A 20,733-nucleotide genomic window follows, 5' to 3' on the forward strand; every position below is an offset into this window, starting at 1 on the left:
GAGGCAAGAGAATCACTTGAACCCAGGAGGTGGAGGTTGCAGTGAGCTGAGATCATGCCATTGCACTCCAGCCTGGGCAACAAGAGTGAAACTCCATCTCAAAAAATAAAGGAGGGGAGCAGTCTTGCTATGTTACCCAGGCTGGTCTTGAACTCCTTGGTTCAAGCAATCCTTCCACCTCAGCCTTCTGAGTAGCTAGGACTATGGGCCCATGCCACCAGTCCTGGCTGTATCTCATAACTATTAACTCACCTACTTTTTCACCACCATGTGAAGTAGGCATTACTGTTATTCACATTTTTTAAGATGCGGAAACTGAGGCATGGTAATCAAGTATCTTGCCCAAGGTTGTACAGCCAGCAGGTGGTAGAACAGGGATCTTGAGCCCAGCCCCAGCATCTGTGTCTAACCACTTCGACAGGTGGGCTTCGCATGGGGACTACACTTGAAACTCTAGTTTGTTAGTCTGGTGCCCCTGCTTCCGCCTGCCTCCCTCAGTCTTTATGGCCCATTGGAAAAAGCAAGCCAGGGCTGTGGCTCCCAGGGTGACGATCCTTCAGCTGCCTCCTTGGCACTGTCATTCCCTCCTCCCATCTCCCGCCAAGGGCTACAGCCGAGAATACCACAGACAGTTTGCCATGGATCAAGATTTCTCTCAATAGAGAGCTCACAGAAAGGCTGCTGTGAGAAAGGAAGTCACTTGCTACTCCCCTTATTCCTCCATCAGGAGGAGCCTGATGAAGTCACTGCACATTTGAGTGGGTGCTATCAAAGCACAGCCTCTGGCCAGCGTGGAGACAAACGTGGGCTGTGTGGCCCATGGCTGAATGGCTGAAAGGAAACCTGAGGTGGTAAATGTTGGAACCGATTGAAATAAAACTTCTGTAGGAATGCTGCATGTCATTCATTCAACAGTGCTCCCTGACCAGGGCCCAGGGCTGTGCATATGAGCTGCAAATGGGTTTGTTCATTCGTTTGCATATCTATTTGCTTATTTATTCAATAAATTCTGATTATGCCCCTAAGAGGCACTGTGCTAGATGTCAAGGATGAACAAGACAAAATCCCTTCTCCACAGGGGCTCCCGGTCTAGAGAGGGGAGGAGGAAGGAAGATCCACAGTGATTTGTATCATATGCTGAGGAAAGAGAGTCTTTTACTATCGCTGTTTGACATCCTCACCCCCAGTGCGGTCCTTCTCTTTGTCCCTCCATGCTGGGAGTGGGCAGTCCCTGCCCTGCTGCCCTTCAGACACAGCCCTCTTCCCTCAAGCTGCCCTCTGCCTGGATCCCACCTTCCTTGTGAGCTGGAGTGTTTGCGTTGAAGGAGTCTTGACTCTCCTTCCCTGTCAGTCACTGTTTGGCTGCAGGTAGTGATAGAGGTGGCAATAAAGCAGCAGAGAGAAGGCTTTGGTATCAGAGCAGGGACTCGCGGGTGGGATGGGATGGGGATGGTTTTCTGTTTGCCCCACTGTGTTCTCTGTGCTGCTCTGCCCAAAGAGGCTGACCTCTGCAGACTGTGTCACCTGGGACCCCTGATCTCTCGGCCAATAGAGGTCCCGGCTGAGAACGGGGAGAGAGGAGTCAGGGTATTTGTTTCCCCCATTCCCTGTCAGCCCCGCTTTTTGCCTGCCTGAAGCTCTGGTGGTGGTTGTGGTTCCTCCATGGTCACAGCTTTGCTGAGTGGCCTCTCTCCTGTGTCCCATGACCACAGTTGGCATCGGGCTTTGGTAGAGATATTTCTATCCTGGTGCCACACTAGCCCTTATTAGTTTTCTTCATCTGGTCTATGCCTTTAGAAACTGTCACATCACTAAACCCTTCAGTGAAACCCTTTCGAATGTGTCATTTATTTTCTGTTGCCGCCCTGACTGGCTCACCTGGGTGCAGAGGAGGTGGGGACAGAGCAGGTTGGGGCTCCAGTTCAGCTTTATTATCCCTCTTTTTCAGGGTTTCCCAGAGGAAGAGAGAGAATTTCGACAAATGAATGAGGAACAACTCTCTCCTGAGGGTTTTCTTTAAGGGGCGAGGATCACTGCCGCTAGCTCCTTTGAAAGCAGAGTTAAGAGGCAGTGCAGGAAGGCACAGCAGGAAGGCTCATGGTTAGACTACAGAGAAGGAAGCAGCCACTGCTGGGGACCTACCCTGTGCTGGTCACTGACAAGCTGTCTCATTAAACCTTCCCAGACCCTCAACCCCTCTTAGTATCTTATCCTCATTTTACAGATGAGAGGACTGCGGCCAAGAGAGGTAAAGGTCTGGGGAGCAGGATGGGAGCTTCACTTTGTCTCAGTTGCTCTGGCAAAGAGAAGCCTCACCTTGTGATCAAGAGATTGGGAGGGTGACAGATAAATCTTGGCTTAAGTGTCAACATAACACTGGGAATCTGGAGCTAGACGGCACTGGCTTGACTCCTTGGATCTGCCTCTTACTAGCTGTGTGATACTGGGCATGCCTCTGTTTCCCCATCTATAAAAATGGGGCTAATGATAATAACACCTGCCTTACAGGTTGTGTAGTAGGTTGAATTTGTAGTTATGAGGTGCCCAGGAACAATGCTGGCACACAGTGAGCGCCATACACAAGTGTTAAAGAATGGAGCCTCCTGCTCTCTCCTTATTTTCCACCCCCTGCCCTCTTCTCATTGCCCACCTCCCCTGCCTTCTCACCATCCTGAAAAAGGGTGAACAGCCACCCAGGAGCCCCTGAACAGGCATGTTGGTTCCAGGCCCTTTGTGAGCATGCTTTTCACTGCCCTGCCCCCTGTCATCACCATTCTGGATGGAGCAGCAAGGACGGAGACACTTATTTGGGCTATCCACTCCAGGTCCAATGCCAGTGGGATCAGCTTCGATGGGATGCACAGAGACTGACCTCTTCTCCCCAGCCCCTTCAACTTCCCAGAGCTGCAGGGGGCCTGGGAGTTCTTGGTAACAGCACATTAAACCTCTGTTTGTGGGAACTTTAATTTAAACACAAATTAGAGATGGCAAATGACTCTGGCAGCCAGATAAGCCATCCCAGGAGAACAAGGAGAAAGCCAAGAGAATCAGCCCAGATAAGGCCTGACTTTAAACTACTGGTGATACCCAGAAGCCTGGGACAGATGAAATCTAGGGGTCCTGAATGAAGAACCCCAGAAGCTCCACACCCCAGTTGTCCTTGCTCTGGGCTCTATGCCAGCTCCCTCTCCTGTGTTCTCTATATTTCTATCTTTTTGCAAAATTTTATCCTGATTCTTTGGCTCCATCCCTCCCACCCCCACCCTACTGTTTTAGAGAATGCACTTTCTTTACTTTGCTTCTCATCTTCTTCTGTGACCTACAATTCTGAGAAAGTTCTACTTGTTACCTGACCTCCATCTATGCTACTACCTTTAGAGTCTAATACATCCTGCTTAGTGGTAACTCTGGGAGTTTCTGTTCATGTGGCAAATGTGGTGTAGTAAAAACAACCTGAAAAAGACCTGGGTGAACTTCTCTGCATCTCAGTTTCCTCATCTGTATGATGAGCGTGTGAGAAAGAATCTCTAAGGACTTGTAAACTCTGACTTCTCACAGAGAATCTGAGGACAAGGACATCCCAGGAAATCTCTATTGTTCTGGAACCCATGAATTTTCCACTGTTCTACTGTTTGGGAGTGAGCGTGGGGAGAGCAGTCAAGCCTATTGATTCCTTTCTGGGAGGGGTCTACAGGCTTTTCTTCTACCCTTCCGCCCACAACCCAGGCTCAGGCCAGGCCCAGGCCCAGGAGAGAGGCTGCCTTTCCAGTTCTGTCAAGGCCTGCTGAGCCCAGCTCTGTGGGGCTGTGGCTGTTAAGATGTTGTCTCTGTCCTCTGGGGTAGGAGCAACATATGTTCCCTCTGTCACAGCACCTGTGAGGGTGGCAGAGGGATGGCAACCCCCAAGAGGGAAGAGTTCCATCTCTCCAACTGACCTCGAAGCATCTTTTTATCCTGCTTTTCTGGGAGGCTTAAAGTGAAGGCAGAGGGAGATATCACACAGTCCCAAAGCCCCCACTAAATGGGGAGCTACTGTCTTTCATCTTTCATGCAGGGTAAAAGAAGACACCTCAGCTACAGCAAGAGGAAAGAAGGTCAAACCACAGGCAGAACTTTCAGGTTGAATGTTAGAGCAGACTGTGATCCCAAGAGGTCATCCAAGACCCTTGGTCTCAGAGGATGCCTATGAGGCCCTGGTCCCTGGCTGGGGTGGGAACAATAATCCCAACAGCCCCATGCCAGACTGACTTCGGAGTCAGAAGGTATGTGGGACTAGAATAGAAGGACTTTGGCATTTTCCCTGGCCTAGGGCCCTTAGACAGAAGTGGGCAGCTGCCATCAGCAGCCTGGGGCCCAACTGTGTCCCCACCTTTCCCACCTCCCCCCTCCTGAGTGCCTGGCTGCCCCTGGAGCCCCAGGCTTGCCTGCCATCTGGGCAGCTCAGAGGAGAGCCCACTGCCAAGGGAGTGCCAGCATTGATTTATGGCCCACAACCTTGGCAGGCTCAGGCTGTGTGCCCGAACCACCTTTGCTCAGGGAAGAGATGCTCCTCTTAAAGGGACAGTGCAGAGGAATGCAGGAATGTCCAGGACGAAAGCTTAGCAGGGGGCTGGCAAGGAAGACCTCCACCCATCAGCACTCTGGGTGACTGTCACTCCCTAGGGAAACTTCTCCCTAGGGAACCACCCATCATACCTGTTATCATACCCTATCCTTTGTGGACTTGGCCCAACTGTAACATATTAATATGTTTACTGTCAGTCTCTCCCACTGGACTGTATTCTCTAGGAGGGTAGAAACCAGACCCATTGTGCTCATTACTGAGTATTCAGCACCCAGCACAGTGCCTGGCGCCTAATAAGATCTCAGTAAGAATTTGTCAAGTGTAGGAAAGAATGAATAAATGAAGGTCCTTGTCCATGAGGTGGAGGGAAGCCCACGTGTCTTCTTAGTGCCTGCCATGGTTTCCGAGACCCTGCGGCATCTGCTGCTACCTGCAGGATCTCTCCCTCCGGGACCCTTCCTCACCCCTGTCATATCAACCCAGGACCAATGGGGCCAATCTTATCTGGATACCCTTGCCTCCCCACTTCCCTCGAGTCACCTTTCCTAAGTCCTTCACACAATGTTCTTTTCCTCCCATTTTCCTTCCTCCAAGATACTTTCTCAGATTACCTGTGGCCTCAGTCCTGGATTCAGATGCTCTTTCAGATAATATTTTATTTTTTTATTTTTATTTTTATTTTTTATTTTTCTTGAGAGAGAGGCTCCCTCTGTTACCCAGGTGGGAGTGCAGTGGCAGTCTTGGATCACTGCAAACTGTGTCTCCCAGGTTCAAGTGATTCTCCTGCCTCAGCCTCCAGAGTAGCTGGGATTACAGGCTTGTGCCACCATGCCCAGCTAATTTTTGTATTTTTAGTAGAGACGAGGTTTCACCACGTTTGCCAGGCTGGTCTCGAACTCCTGACCTCAAATGATCTGCCCACCTCAGCCTCCCAACGTGCTGGGATTACAGGCATGAGCCACTGTGACTGGCCTATCCAGCAGTATTTACTGAGTATCTACTATGCACTAGGCACCAGTTGCCAAGAATTCATGAATAAATGGAACAGGCATAATCCCTGAACTCAAGGACCGTACATTTCAGAGAGTGAAACAGACAAAAAAATAAGTAAGCAAGTTAGCAAATAGATACATGCAATTTTGAGACCTGTTGTGAAGTGAGTAATCACAGACAGGGTGGAGCAGGGACCCTTTAAATTGGGTGATCAGCTAGGCATGGTGGCTCATGCCTGTAATCCCAGCACTTTGGAAGGCTGGGGTGGGCGGATCACCTGAAGTCCAGAGTTCGAGACCAGCCTCACCAACATGGAGAAACCCTGTCTCTACTAAAAATACAAAAATTAGCCAGACGTGGTGGCGCATGCCTGTAATCCCAGCTACTTGGGAGGCTGAGGCAGGAGAATTGCTTGAACCCGGGAGGCGGAGATTGCCATGAGCCGAGATCATGCCATTGCACTTCAGCCTGGGCAATAAGAGCAAAACTCCGTCTCAAAATAAAATAAAATAAAATAAAATAAAATAAAATAAAATAAATTGGGTGGTCAGAGAAAGTTTCTCTGAGGAAGTGACACTTGGGCTGAGGTTTGAAGAATGAGAGGGAGCCATGTAAAGAGTGAGGTAACAGCATTCTAGAAACAGTTCAGTCACCTGGGTGTGCACAGCAGCGTTTGGGGGATGGGAGTGGGAGAGGAGCTTTCCCAAACTGCACACTCCTATCTCTTTTACATTTTGAAAGCCCCTGCCCTTCCAATGTGGGAGGACCATTGCTTAAAATCTTTGGAGAAGCAGCCCTGGCCTTACCTGGAAGCTGGTTAGAAAACAGAGCTCAGGTGCCACCCCAGATCTACTTAGTCAGAATCTGTATTTTAACCAGGTCCCAGGTCATTTGTATGCACAGTGGTGTTTGAGAAGCAGTGTTTCAGGAAATACCTCACAGGAGGAATGGAGTGTGAGGACATCAGAGGATGTGAGGTGGGTGGGGTTGGGGGGTTGGTTGCTGAAGAGTGGATTTGAATCAGAGATGGGGGTCTGAGTGTGTATATGTGCCTCTGTGTGTGTGTTCCTCCAGCCCTAATGACTGTGGGCTATCTGAGGATGTGCATCTCCAAGCGCTTTTCCTTCCATGGGTGTGGAGTACCAGGGGATACTGTACATCTTTATCCCACTGTGGCAATGCTCCCACTTCCACCTACAGCTGTGAGTCAAACAATCTGCCAACTTCTGGGTAGTGGGAGCATCTCGGAAGCAAGGCAAGACAAGGAGATCCCTTGTTCCTGACCTCCGGCAATCCATTTATTTGACCCGGGTCTCACAAAGGCATCATGATGAGCCCAATCGCTTGCTAATGGTTACGAGCTGAGACCTGGGGATTTATGGCTGAGGCCTCCGTGGCCACGAACAGGAGTAGGGCTGCGCACAGGAGGCCAGACTGTGCATGGCTTCAGTTCATGGAGGCCTGTACCCAGAACCACGGGGGGACTACCACACCCCCACCTCCAAATCTGGGGCAAAGAACATTGCCCTGGGTGGGGGAAGCTGGGCTAAGGAGAAAAAAGACCTCTGGCTGGAGATGTCCAGGGATGAAGGGTGAGTGGGAAACTGGCCTGACTTGGCGGGGTGGGGTGTAGGGGGAGATACTGGAGAAGTGAGTGGAAAGGGCACTGGAATTGGAGCCAGTCAAACTGGGGTTCAAATCCTGGATCTGTTTTCCACCCATGTATGACACTGGACAAATCATGGCTCTCCCTGAGCCTCATTTTTCTCATCTGTAGATGGGAATTGTGATGCTATCTCATAGGTTTGTGAGAATTAAATGAGGCCAGGTACGGTGGCTCATGCCTGTAATCTCAGCACTCTGGGAGGCCAATGTAGGAGGATTTCTTGAGCCCAGGAGTTCAAGACCAGCCTGGGCAACATGCTGAAACCTGTCTCTACAAAAATACAAAAATTATCCAGGTGTGGTGGTATGTGCCTGAGGCTGATGTGGGAGCATTGCTTGAACCCAGGAGCTTGAGACTGCAGTGGGCCATGATCATGTCACTGCACTCCAGCCTGGGTGACAGAGTGAGATCCTATCGAGAGAGAGAGAATTAAATGAGATAATGTTTGTGAAAAGCACTTCGAATACCAATTGTATATATTTAAGTGGGTCAAGAGATTGGGATTCTAATTCCAGCTCCACCACTAACTTGCTGGGATTTTAGCACTAGCACTGGTTTTGTTACCAATGGCTTTTTTTTTTTTTTTTTTTTTTCCTGAGACAGGGTCGCACTCTGTCACCCAGACTGGAGTACAGTGGTATGATCTCAGCTCGCTGCAACCTCTGCCACCCAGGCTCAAGCAATTCCCCTGCCTCAGCCTCCTGAGTAGCTGGGATTACAGGCACACTCCACTACTGCCCGCTAATTTTTGTATTTTTAGTAGAGACAGGGTTTCGCCATATTGTCCAGGCTTTCTAGAACTCCTGACCTCAAATGATCCACCCGCCTTGGCCTCCCAAAGTGCTAGGATTTCAAGCGCGAGCCACCCCGCCCGTCCAGCTACCAATGGCTTTGTGACCTGGGGCACATCACAGACCCTTTCTAAGTCTTAGTTGCCTCATAGATACTAAGAGGGGACACAGTGTTCTTTTGGTTGCCTCCAGCTCTGATGTTTTGTGGTTCTAACAAGGAGTCCTTGTTTGGAAACGGAACTTTGGAATGGTTTGGATCTCATTCTGGCCATAGAGAGGGCATCATTGCAACTGTGGCTTCAGGGCCAATGTGCGGTTAGGGGGCGCTGAGTCAGAACAGCCCCCTCTTCCTCAATAGTGCCATCCTGTGAGTATAACCCCGTATGGGTGTTGGACACAGTGTTGGGGAAGACTGTGCAAAAGGGGTAAGAAGGAAAGACCCTGTGGTAGGGGGTTAGCTGGGTATCCATGGCAATGCCTGAACTACTCATGCCTTTTGCACAAGTAGGTCTTCAAATAATCTCTTCTGCTTCCCTCTTTCCCACTCTTTCCCTGTCTAAGGTGTGTGGTGGTGGTGGTGGTGTGTGTGTGTGTGTGTGTGTGTGTGTGTGTGTGTCTAACCTGATTGGGAGAGTAAGCCAAATGGAGTGAAGTGGGGAAACATCCCCAAAAGTCCCAGGTAGAGACCTAAGGATTCCTAAATCACAGTGCAGAACAGGGTCCTCTACCCTTTTCCCATTCTGGGAACATCCTGAAGCCAGTCATTGTGGGAGAGAGACATGACCCCCAACCCAGCCTCACAGACCCCACCCCTCTTCCATGCTTTGCCCTACCCTCCTTCCGTGTGCTTGTATCCTAACCTTAAGCCCTAGAGACTTCTAGGTACCCAGAGAGCAGCCTATTCAGTGATGTTTACTGAGCGCATGTTATGTGCCTTGCACTGGGCCTGGAGCAAGGGCTAAGGAGTGAAATTAGACCTGATCCCTGTCCTGAAGATGTCACAGCTGAGTAGGCAGAAAGACTTTAAACAAATAATGGCAACACGATGTGGTAAGGAACATCAATGTACAAGATAACAGGTAGTCTGTATTTATGGGAGAGGGAGGCGTAAAAGAAGATGCTTCAGCTGCTTTCTAAACATGTTTGTCGTGGAACATTAAAAACGTATGAAAACAGAGCAGTATAGTGTCCTCATCATGCAGCTGCAACAATAGTCACACCAGGATCTTGGCGTGTCTATACTCCCACCCACGTTCCATACCCCACTGCACCATTACTTGGGGTGGAACTGGGTTGGTTTTGAAAGAGGAACAGCAATTCCCCAAGTAGAAAGTGCTGGAGGGAAAAGTTTGCAGGCAGAGGGGATGCTGTGCTCAGAAGCTTGAGCAGTGCCTGATGCTGGTGCACCAAACCGAAGCTGAAGGAGTGGGACAAGATGCTTTGGCCCCCGTGCATGCTGGCCCTAATGCACCTGTCACACAGCGTGCCTTGTGGCTCCTTTTGGAACTCGGGTCTCCAGGCAAGTCTTCGGCAGAGCCAGGTTAGCGCAGAGCCAGCCCTTTGAGTGCAGGGAGTGAGGAGGCACCGCTAAGATGGCGGGCCTTGGCTGGGCGTCCGCGGGGCCTTGGTGGGCCTGAGCGCTAGGGAATGGCATGCACCAGTACTGACGGGCAAAGCGGGTGCAGTCAGGCCCTCCACCCCGCGTCGGCACACGGTCTTAAATACTACCCCGGAGTTTTCAATTATCTCTCCTTAATGGATTTGCAGGGGCTCTTTCATCAAGCGCGGGGTGGCTGGGTGTGGGGGTGCGGGGAGCGCGCGGCGAGGGCTGGAGCTGGGAAAATGGCCCATATTTCAATATTAAAGCCCTTTACCCTCGTCAGCAGCATGAAAGATGCTGCAAATTAAACGGAGCCGCCCGCGCCAGCCTCTCCATCTCGCAAGTTTTAATTAACGCTGAGGGGGAGGCGGCTGACGGGCGGGTGGGAGCCGGGCCAGCGGCGAATCTGGGAGCCTGCGGATCCCGGATTCCGAACTGGAGCGTCAGGGATCTCACGGGCCAGGCCAGGCGGACGCGGAGGGTGGTGGTCTCCGAGTCCCGGGCGAGGGCGCGGAAGATGCCCGTGGAGATGGGCAAGGCTGAGGGGTGGGGGACAGGTTGGAAGGTCTCTGAGCATCTGACCGGGAAACAAAACTCTGCAACTGAATGCAGGAAGCTTTGTTCTTAAAGGTGAGGGGGCTTGTGGCCAAATCATCGAGCTCTTCATCCCCAGGCTCTTTCAGCGCGCGTCCTTCTGCCTCTCTTCTTTAGACCAACACTTCCCCCAAACGCTCCCCCGCATTGATTCCCGGTCCCCTCCCACCTCATCCTGTGGCCCCTTGTTTCGGGAGGCAGGCGTGCTTCTGTGACCCCGCGGCTCCTGTTCTGGGATGTCTGCTTTCTCCATCACTCCCTGGCTTCCCAGGCGGGCCCCATCCTCCGGAGCGGAGCAGAGCGCCCAGAAGCGCCACTGTTCTGCCTTGGCAGGGCCTGGCCCGACAGCTTGTGCCTGCGCAGCAGACCCATCCGTTAGGCGGGAAGGATGGAGCGATGTCCGGCTGCCCACTCTGAGGACTCCCCAGGGAGACACCTCTGCCTTGGCCCAGACTCCTCTCTTCCCTTCTCCCCACCCGCCAACCCTTCCCCCAACTACCAGCTCAGTATATACTTCTGTCTCTCCTCCTTTCCTTGCTTCTCCTCCTCCCTCCCATACGCATGCAGCCTGGGGCCTGGGGCCCAGGAAAGCCACTCCTCTCATGGGTCACACTGAGAAGTCCTTCCTCCACCTGAATCCACATGGCAGGGCATAACTCTAAAGCTTAAAAAGATCCAGCGATCTCAGTGGACCACAATCCAAAGCTAAGTCAGCCAACCAACACTCAAGGGCTTAAATCAAGGACTTTGGGCAAACCCTATAGAGTGGAGGAATTAGAAAAATAATACAAATAAAAGACATGGTCATTATTCCTGGGTATTTACAGATACTTTGTGCTTCCTGAAATGTTTTGCAGAAATCACATTCTCCTCTCATTGTGCTACACAGCTTGTAAGCACCAAGAAAAGAAATTCTATGATAAAGCAAAAAGAAAAGAAAAGAAAAAATCCTCTTCTACTTTCTTCTTGGTGTGTATTTTTTCTTGTCAATTTCTGATAATCTATCAAGCCTACTTAAAATAGTGCCTGCTTATGCAGTATGGTTAGGATGATGAACACACACTTAAACAGGATAGGGAATAAGTACAAACTATAAGTGCTGTGGGGATGCAGAGTAATAGGACAAGTGGTGAAAATTAAAACATTTTTGGCTTAATCAAGGAGTACTTCCTGGAGGAGGGGAGACCTGATTTGGAAGGAGAGGTGATATAAACTTGAAAAGAAAGTTCCAGACGTGGAAACACTGGTTTTATTCTTTATTTTTATTTTGAGACAGGATCGTACTCTGTCACCCAGGTTGGAGTGCAGTGGCACGATCTTGGCTCACTGCAACCTCCACTTCCCGGGTTCAAATGATCCTCTGCCTCAGCCTCCTGAGTAGCTGGGACTACAGGCGTGTGCCACCACACCCAGCTGATTATTTTGCTTTTTTTGTAGAGATGGGGTTTTGCCATATTGCTTCAGCTGGTCTTGAACTCCTGGACTCAGGTGATTCCCCTGCTGCCTTGGCCTCCTAAAATGCTGGGATTATAGACGTGAGCCACCACACCTGGCTAACACCAGTTCTAAAATTAGGCAGAATCTCTATTTTACTTCAGGTTGAGGAGCAGATAATCTTGGCTATATTTTCCCTGGCAATACAATAAGATGAAAGAAGCCTTGTGCAGTAGCAGGAAGAATTCAGGGTAGACAGTGGGATCTTGGCTAATGCTGGAGACTAAAGTGAATGGAGAGAGACCCTGAAGCACCTTTCTCCCGAACTTGGCTATGGGCTATGGGAGGGATGCCTGGACTCTGAGACTTGGCCACCATGTTGTGTTTTGCCATTGGAAGATTTGGACATGAAGTTGAGTAAGGCAGGAACGACCTCATAGCATCAACCACAACCCCCAATGTGGCTGGAGAATGAGGGAGAGAGGGCAAAGAATATCTTCCTCTTACTCAGATTATAAGTGGAGAAACTGAAGTCCATTCACTCAAACTGATAAGTGTCTACCGAGCACCTCCTATGTGGCAAGCACTATATAGGCCCTAAGGATCCAGAGATGATCAGGGCATGGTCCCTGTCAACATGGTGCTCACAGTCTAGTGGGAAATAGAGTTCACTTGTCATCCTATCATTCAATCAAAAACAAAAAGTATTGAGCACTTACTCTGAGCCAGGCAGAGTTGCAGGTGCTGGAGATGCAACTGTGAACAAGACAGACCCAATCCCTGCCCCATCAGAGAGTACCACCTGGTGCAGAAGACACATACATAAACAGGCAGCTATAATTCAGGGTGATGTATGCTATGAAGGGGAAAGGACAGTTGCCATGGGGTGGCATATCCACAGATATGCCATAGATCCATAGGTTCCCATGAGGGGATCTATCTGAGTCTGTGAAAGGGGATGCGAGGATGAGGTGGAAGAAGCAACACCAAATCTGATCTGCTCACAAGGTGCACAGAAGTCAGGAGTGGGATGGCATGGGGAGGGTGTCCTGGGCCTAGAGTTTGTGTTCCTTTTCAGCATCTTACTAGGAGCTTGTGGCCAAATCAGGCCCAGGCAGAGCTTCTTCCCTCTAGTCACAGGATAGCACTGGCCTGCACTAACACAGCCCTTCCAACACCAGCAGGGGAAACCAGATGATAATCCTAACAGAGCCAGAACAAGGAATGGGGTTATCAGTTTTCCTTTTTCTGCTGGGAAGTTTCTGCCTTGGAGCTAGGCTATGTGGGCGGAGGCTGGGAGGTGGGAGGGCACTGTGGAGGATCTTACTCTTTCCACCCTCCTCTCACTGATCCTAGTTTTGAACAAGAAACAGGTGATCTGTTTCTCTCGTTGCAGCTGAATAGAAACCAGGACAAGAAAGTGTTGTCCTCCCCAGACACGTTTCTGTCTCCTGGGTCCTAACCAGCTGCCTACTTGAGCCATCTGACTTCAATCCACAGGGCCTCCCAGGAGCTGAATCCAGAATGGAAAGAACAAAGTAGCAAAGCAGGAAAGGGCATTCAGAAGAGAACAGCATGGGCAAAGGCTGCAAGGCCAGAGCACTTGGAAACTGCAAGTCCTTCAGTGTAGAAATGAGTCTGTAGAGGTGGTTGACACAAGCTTGTGAAAGACCCAGTATGCCAGGCTAAGGGGGTGGGAACAGTGAGGGACACTGAGGGTTTTATGGCTTAAATTTTGACAAGTGTATCTACAATATAGACAATTAATGTAACACTCCTTTTTTTTTTTTTTTTTTTTTTTTTTTGAGATGGAGTCTCACTCTGTCGCCCAGGCTAGAGTGCAGTGGTGAGATCTTGGCTCATTGCAACCTGCGCTTCCTGGGTTCAAGTGATTCTCCTGTCTTAGCCTCCTGAGTAGCTGGGACTACAGACTGGTCCCACCACATCTGGCTAATTTTTTGTATTTTTGGTAGAGACAGGGTTTCGCCATGTTGTCCAGGCTGGTCTCGAAATCCCGAGCTCAAGTGATCCACCTGCCTCAGCCTCCCAAAGTGCTGGGATTACAGGGAACACTTTTTTTTTTATTTTTTATTTTTTTGAGACAGAGTCTTGCTTTATCATCCAGGTTGGAGTGAAGTGGCTTAGTCATAGCTCAATGCAGCCTTGACCTCCCATACTCAAGCAATCTTTCTGCCTCAGCCTCCTGAGTTGCTGTTAATTTTTTTTTTCTTTTTTAGAGACAGGGTCTCACTATGCTGCCCAGGCTAGTCTCAAATTTCAAGAGACCAAGGCGGGAGGATGGCTGGGCTCAAGAGATCCTCCTGTCTTGGCTTCTCAAAGTGCTGGGATTATAGGCATGAGTCACTGCCTGTCCGTATAAAGTAACACTCTTGAACCCACTATCCAGTCTTGAGGTTTTTTTAAGTTACTGTTAAAATTTTGTCAATTTTGCTCTTGAGTTTTCAAAATAAAGAGGTCATTACAGATAAAGTTGAAGTTCCCTTTGTCCCTTCCCCAGTACCATTCCCCTCCCTTTCAGAGTCACCACCATCATATATTTTTTCTATTTTTACCATAGATATATATCCATGAATAACATTATAAGGCTTCAGTGCATTTTAAAAAGAGGTCCAATGGTTATGATATAATTTATAACTTTAGTTTTCCATCGCACATTTTTTAAAAAGTCTTTATTTGAGGTTTTCGGCAAAGTGCTGACAAGGGTAAAACTAGCGTTATAAGATCATGCTGGTTACCAAGTGCAGTATTACAGGTGACAGAGGAGGACCAAGGATGGTGACAGTGGGAAGGAGGAGACAGAGCTAAAAGGAGACTCCACACCACAGGTCACTGGTGATCGCTGTGTGAGGGCAGGGTTGTTTTATACATGCTGTTCTTCAGCACCATGAACAGGGCCTGGCTGTTGAAGATGCCTAATAAATATCTGTTGACAGAGAAAGGTTGACAGGGGCAGACGGATCCAGGATGATTCCCAAATTCCTGGCCCAGTGCAAAAGCCTGGATGATGATCCCAGTCTGCAGTATGAGGGCCCCAGGAGGAGAAGCTGGATTGCAGGGAAAGATGAATCCAGAAGCCATCTCTCTGATCTAGAGGAAATGAGTTTGTGCCATGTGGAAGGGATTAATGTTAGGAAGCAGACCAGACTTCCATTCTTAGGACAGAAAAAAATCTTGTAGCAGGTAGTTCAAGGCTATAAAAGATCTGAAGGGACCCAGAGATGGTAAGAGTGGAAAGGTTCAGTCCTGCTGGGGACAAAGGGATAGTTGAAAAACAAGCCAAAAACAATAATCACTTTCCTTAGAAGTCCAGGAGGGCAGGGCCCAGCTTCTGCATCAGCCACAATGAGTGTCTTATAGCCCTCTGTGTGGTGGGTACCCACAGCCCATTAGCCAAGGCAGAGGAGGAGGAGGAAGGTATAGTAAGTGCATCTAGGATCATAAAGACCTTGTCAGATGCCCACACTCAACTTTGCTCCCACTCCATATTCATCAACAAGATGGAAAAGTGGGGTGCTCACAGCTGCTTCTTAGGACTTATTCTTGACCAAATTCAATTTCTCTATTCAGGGAAGGATGTGAAATATAGCCTGCTTTCCAACTCTTAAGACCCAGAGCTCTGGCTCTTCACCTCAAAAGGCTGCCCTCTGCAAGAGCTCCCTCAAAGTCACTGCCACCCCCACCTCCTCACCCCACCACCCCTGCCCCAGGCACAGCCACCACCCACCCTCTGCTGCTAATTCACCTATAAACAGTCTCCTGCCTTGCATCTCCACTCAGTTTTGTTGTTTCTCTAACACGTTCCACTCCCCTGACAGCCCGCCCAATCCTTCCTGTTACCCTAGCACTGACTTCCTAAATGAAGTGCGGTGGCTCACAGTTCTGTCCTCTGTTTTTGTCACTCTTTGCAGCCCCTCACTTGAGCCTTTGGTAGCTTGGTCTCACAATTCTTTGGGTCCTGGCTATGGTTAAGTGGCATTTCTCTACTTCATCCCTGGGTTCAGGGACAGAAATGCTTTTGCCATCCCCAGTGCCCCTCTCTGGGGGGAGCAGAGAGGTCACTTTAGTTTTGTTTGGTCTGGTGGAGTAAGGCACGCCCTTCTCTCAGAGAGGGAGCTGTCATGGATCTAAGCCAGTCCCTGTCCTAGGAGTACTTGCAATTTAGACTTGCTCTTTAGTGAAGGAATGTTAAATATTGTAAAGCAATGCCGTAGCTGGAGGGGGAGAATCTTGGAATCCCCTTTCCATGAGCCTACTATTTGAAGGAGTGGTGGGATCCCTTGGAAGTGTGGGCCCCTTGTACTCTGGATCTAATCCCTAGAGTCACCAAAGGGCCAACGTAATGATTCTCAAACAAATCTGTGATCAGTCCCCTCATATCTTGAACTTGGGCAGGCTGCTAATTTTTATCAGAGCAATACACCCTGTAGATACCACCTCCCTGAACTCTAAACTGAGCAGAGCTCTAAACCATCAAAGAATCAGGCTATATAGACTTCCCCCTTAAATGGGTGTAGATTCAACAAGATTCCCAATGTCACGTGACTTGCCTCACTAATCAGCGTTCTTCCTCAGTGGGGAAACTACTTGGGCCTTTTTTCCTTCTCCTTTTCACCTGCCTGAATTATTACATTTATTTATAATTAACATATATTGCATGTAATATTAAAAAAAATAAAACTTAGAAAGACTTGGTGGTGGGTGCTGCCGAATTAGGTATCAGAGCCCCAGTTAGGTGGGTGTCCTGTGGAGTTTCTGATGAATCAAAAGCCATTGTTGGGCACTTTAAAAACATGGACGCCTTGAGCCCTGGGCAGCCCCAAGGCTGTGACTACCGAGGGCACCCACAGAGGATTAGAACTGGGGCACTGGAACGAGAGGACCATCAGAAGCAAGGCCTGGATGCTCAAATTCCCACCACAGTCACAAAACTTAAGAGCATCTAAGTCGCAAGCAGCTTTTAGTTTCTTTCTTAAGAATCCAACTAATCTTGTGTTCCACCTTGTAGCCTTCTATAAAGTGTGACCATTCACTTAGTTGATAATTAATGATTCAGCTAGTAATTATTAAACAGAAAGGAACCAGAAATAAGAATCATAAATTTAAACACAACATTTCATGTTCTTAATGCTAAACTTGAAGGTAAAACAGTAGGAAGGTAGAAAAAACAATGTTGCTATTTGTTTTGTTCTTTTAAAGAATGAAGAAGTCAGATTTCCTGGTCCTTGTGTAGGCTCTGTTCCTCAAAGGGTTTCTCAAACTTTTCTGCCAAAGTCCCTTTGATATTAGAGGCAAGAGGGTAAACTTGGACCCCAGCACTCTGGGGGCTTGCCCTGAAGGGCCATTAGCAAGGACCAATTATTTCTTTCTTTTTTTTTTTTTTTTTAAAGACATGTTTAACTAAATAATAGGTTACTTCATCTTCATTATTTGCATTATATGAAAATAGGATTTTTTATTAATAAGAAAATAGCAGATTCTTTTTGTGGCCTTAAGTTTTAGCTCTAAAATGATGCAAACTTTGCATTTTATAACGTATATTTTATACAACTTAATATAAAAATGATGTTTTAACCCGCCATCAAAAAACCTCTGTGGCCCTCGGAGAGGCTTCTTATATATCCGGGGACACCCTCAGCATGCAGCTACTGCAGTGTGGCCTGGGGCACTTGCACCCAGGTGAGAGGTGCTACGGGGTGTGGTGGTTTGTTAAACTAGCTGCCACTGTCCCAGGTTGTATCTTTAATAACTACTATTTAGTGAGCTCTAATATGTGCCAGACTCTACGCCAAATACTTTTATATGCTTATGCCATTTAAATTCTCACAACCACCTGCCTAAGGCCACAGAGCTGTAAGGTGGCAGAGTGGGGATTCAAACACCTGTCTGCTTGGTTTCAAAGCCAACTGTGACCCCCTGCTGACTCTTAGAGGCCAAGGCTGAAGCCCGTGGCTGAGTGAGTGGTGGTGACCTGGGGAAAGGACTGTTGTGGTGCAACTGGAAAGAGTGTGGGGGATGTTCCGAAGGTAGTGCCTTATCTCAATTGATTGTTCACAGTCAGTTACAGATCAAACTCCTTGTTCTGCTCCTGCCCCCTTCTCACTACTGCATTTGACCAGTCTTTAAAAAAAAATACATACAATGCAGGTCTAATATGAGAAGGGTCAGAAAAGCTAGGCTTAGGTCTAGCTCTGCCTTTGACTAGCTATATGTTCTTCAGGGAGGCCCTCAGCCCTGTCTATAAATGGGACTATAAAGGTCTGTGAAAGGGGCAATGGAAAAAAGATGAATGTTGAGCCACATCTCAGGCTCCTTTCTTGCTCCACTGCTTATCAGCTGTGTCATCTTAGGCACATCACTACGACTTTAAGTCTGTTTCCTCACGTCTAAAATGTGAAGAACAATACCCACCTCACAGGGCTGCTGTGGGGATGAAAAATAATACACATGAAACGCCTGAAACAGAGTTTACATATAGTAGTTGTGCAATAAATGCTTCCCAATAGTAGTTATCCTTGTAATAGTGGTATTAGTGATACTACTAAGGTATTATTATATAAAGTAGTATTAGCAATGCTACTAAAGTGTTCCTATTTTAAAATTGTGATTATTAAAGTGAGAAAAATGTATGAAAGGAATACTACAAATCAAGGTAATCCATTAAAAATAAGGAGCTGGAGGCTAGGCATGGTGGCCCACACCTGTAATCCAAGCACTTTGGGAGGCCAAGGTGGGTGGATCACCTGAGGTCAGGAGTTCGAGGCCAGCCTGACCAACATGGAGAAACCCCATCTCTACTAAAAACACACAAAATTAGCCAGGTGTGGTGGTGGGCGCCTGTAGTCCCAGCTGCTTAGGAGGCCGAGGCAGGAGAATGGCATGAACCTGAGAGGCGGAGCTTGCAGTGAGTGGAGATTTTGTCACTGCACTCCAGCCGGGGTGACAGAGCGAGGCTCCATCTAAAAAAAAAAAAAAAAAAAGAGCTGGAGGAGGCCCACCTTAATGTACACCAAAATAGTTCTGCTGGTTGAAGGCCTGGAGTTCCCTGCACCGGTGAGGAAGGGGATTAGCCTGGGGAAATAATGCCTGGGGCAAGTTGAAGCAGAGTTAGGGAAGATCCAGGTCCCTCTGCTGAGGGACAGTTTGGAGGACAGAGCCTGACCCTCCATGAAGAGAGACTCTCAAGGTCTCTTTTAGCTTTAACATTGGCTAAGTGTGATTCTGTGACTCAACCAGTCTGCCCTAATTCCTCAGTGTGGGCAGGACATGAAAGACCACCCACCAGTATCTCAGTGAGTTTGTGTGGCCCCTACCTTGGCAGCCACACACAGACACTTCCCAGAGTCTCAGTGATGACGATCCTCTCTAAAGGGAACCCAAGCCTTAACCAAAGACCACCTATCCATCTTCCTGCTGGGGCCTTTCAGGTCAGCCTAGAGGGAGTTTTCCAGAGCAGGTGGCTTCCTGAGTGGCCAAGATCATGTGGGCAGGATAGGTTCTCTTCTGGAAATCAGATTCTTTATGGTTTATTTTTGACACCAGATCATCGCTGCCCAAGTTTCATCAATTTGTCACTGTTTTTATTCTCAGCAATTGCCCATAACTGGAGCACATTTAAAATGTCATTGATCTTGGTATTACAGTGTCATAATCTGACAGTAATAGTTGTAGTCAGCACAGGAAGCCCAGGCCCTGAGATTGATGGCGCACAGCACACCAATTATATTCTGTCCATCTAAGTGATAAAAGAGTACATAGGAGGCATTCAATAGATAAATTAGATATCACTCCCAATTATGTCCTTTATTTTATGGAGTCATATGCTCCCCTTAGAACATTTTTTCTTCATTTGGCTTGTAAAGGGGAATTACTTGACCCCCCTAAAGACTGGGACTGCCTCCCCTGCCTGTCCCAACTTGGGTTCTACCCTGATCCCTTCCGACTGGCTCATAGTCTTTCACCTGGGCTTTCTCTGGGACTCACCTAGGAGATCCCCAGTGTGGTAGGTCCACAGGTGTAAAGGGAAGGAGGCAGAGGTGCTTCACCATTTGGGAAGGAGTTGGGTCAGGCCTTTGGGAAATACTAGGAAGTCTGGCAATGCCTTTAATGTGACACTGCCCAAATAAATGAGACCGGGAGAGGGGCTGGAAAATGGGTAAAAATTCTCCAGTCCAGACAACAGACCCTTCAAATTAGGACAATGAGTAATTGGCTATGACTGCGGAGGAAGAGGATGGTAAAAAGGTTTTCAGTCCTTAAGAAGTGAATTCATCCACCCCTCTACCTCCACTCCAGACTGGGTGGGGCCAATTCAAGCCCTTCCTCGGAAGAACTCCCAGAATCTTCTACAACCCCATTCTGATCCATATCAGATGACTTCCTCAGCTCAAGTCCTAGCTCTGCCACTGTGGTAGGGACATAATGCCAGCTTTCCTGGGGGAGGCAGAGGGCTCCTGTTTGAGAAAAAGCCCCAAGAATGGTTCATTTCCAAGAAGAGAGCTCACCTGAGGCCGGGAAGTGCTTGGCCAAGGAATAGAGGTACAGTGAAGGAATAACTTTATTGGAGACCTGGTTTATAAGCATCTTAAACTCTGAGGACAGCCTTGACCTGGTCCAGACCCCTGTTTCCCCATCCCTCAAAGCCAGCAGGAAACACGGCAGAGGCCGAGACACCAAGTAGTAAACAGTGATCTAGGTCCATTGATCGAGCTTTCAAAGACAAAGTGTCCATGGGTTGGGCTGCTCCCCATTGCCCTGTTGCCATCTCAATGTTATAAATAATTCTGGCACTAAGTGTCCTGTTACACGGAGAGGAAGTAGATCTTATGGCGTGAAACCTGAGAATATGGGTCATGGGAAGAGGGGTGACTGGGGGCAGGGGTAGAGATGGGGAGCAATCACCCCAAGGCTCCTCAACTACACCCCTAGGCTGGTGATAGATGAATTTCTGGAGCAGAGGATGGCATTTCAAGTGAAATGTTTATAGGAAATGAGTGTGATTTAAACAACGTCTTGGGTGATAAGCACCAGCCAGCTAGGGGGAGATGGCAGGCTAGAAGTGGAGGAATCAAAA

The sequence above is a fragment of the Pan troglodytes genome, chromosome 21 (assembly GCF_028858775.2).
Source record: "Pan troglodytes isolate AG18354 chromosome 21, NHGRI_mPanTro3-v2.0_pri, whole genome shotgun sequence".
NCBI classification, from domain to species: Eukaryota; Metazoa; Chordata; class Mammalia; order Primates; family Hominidae; genus Pan; species Pan troglodytes.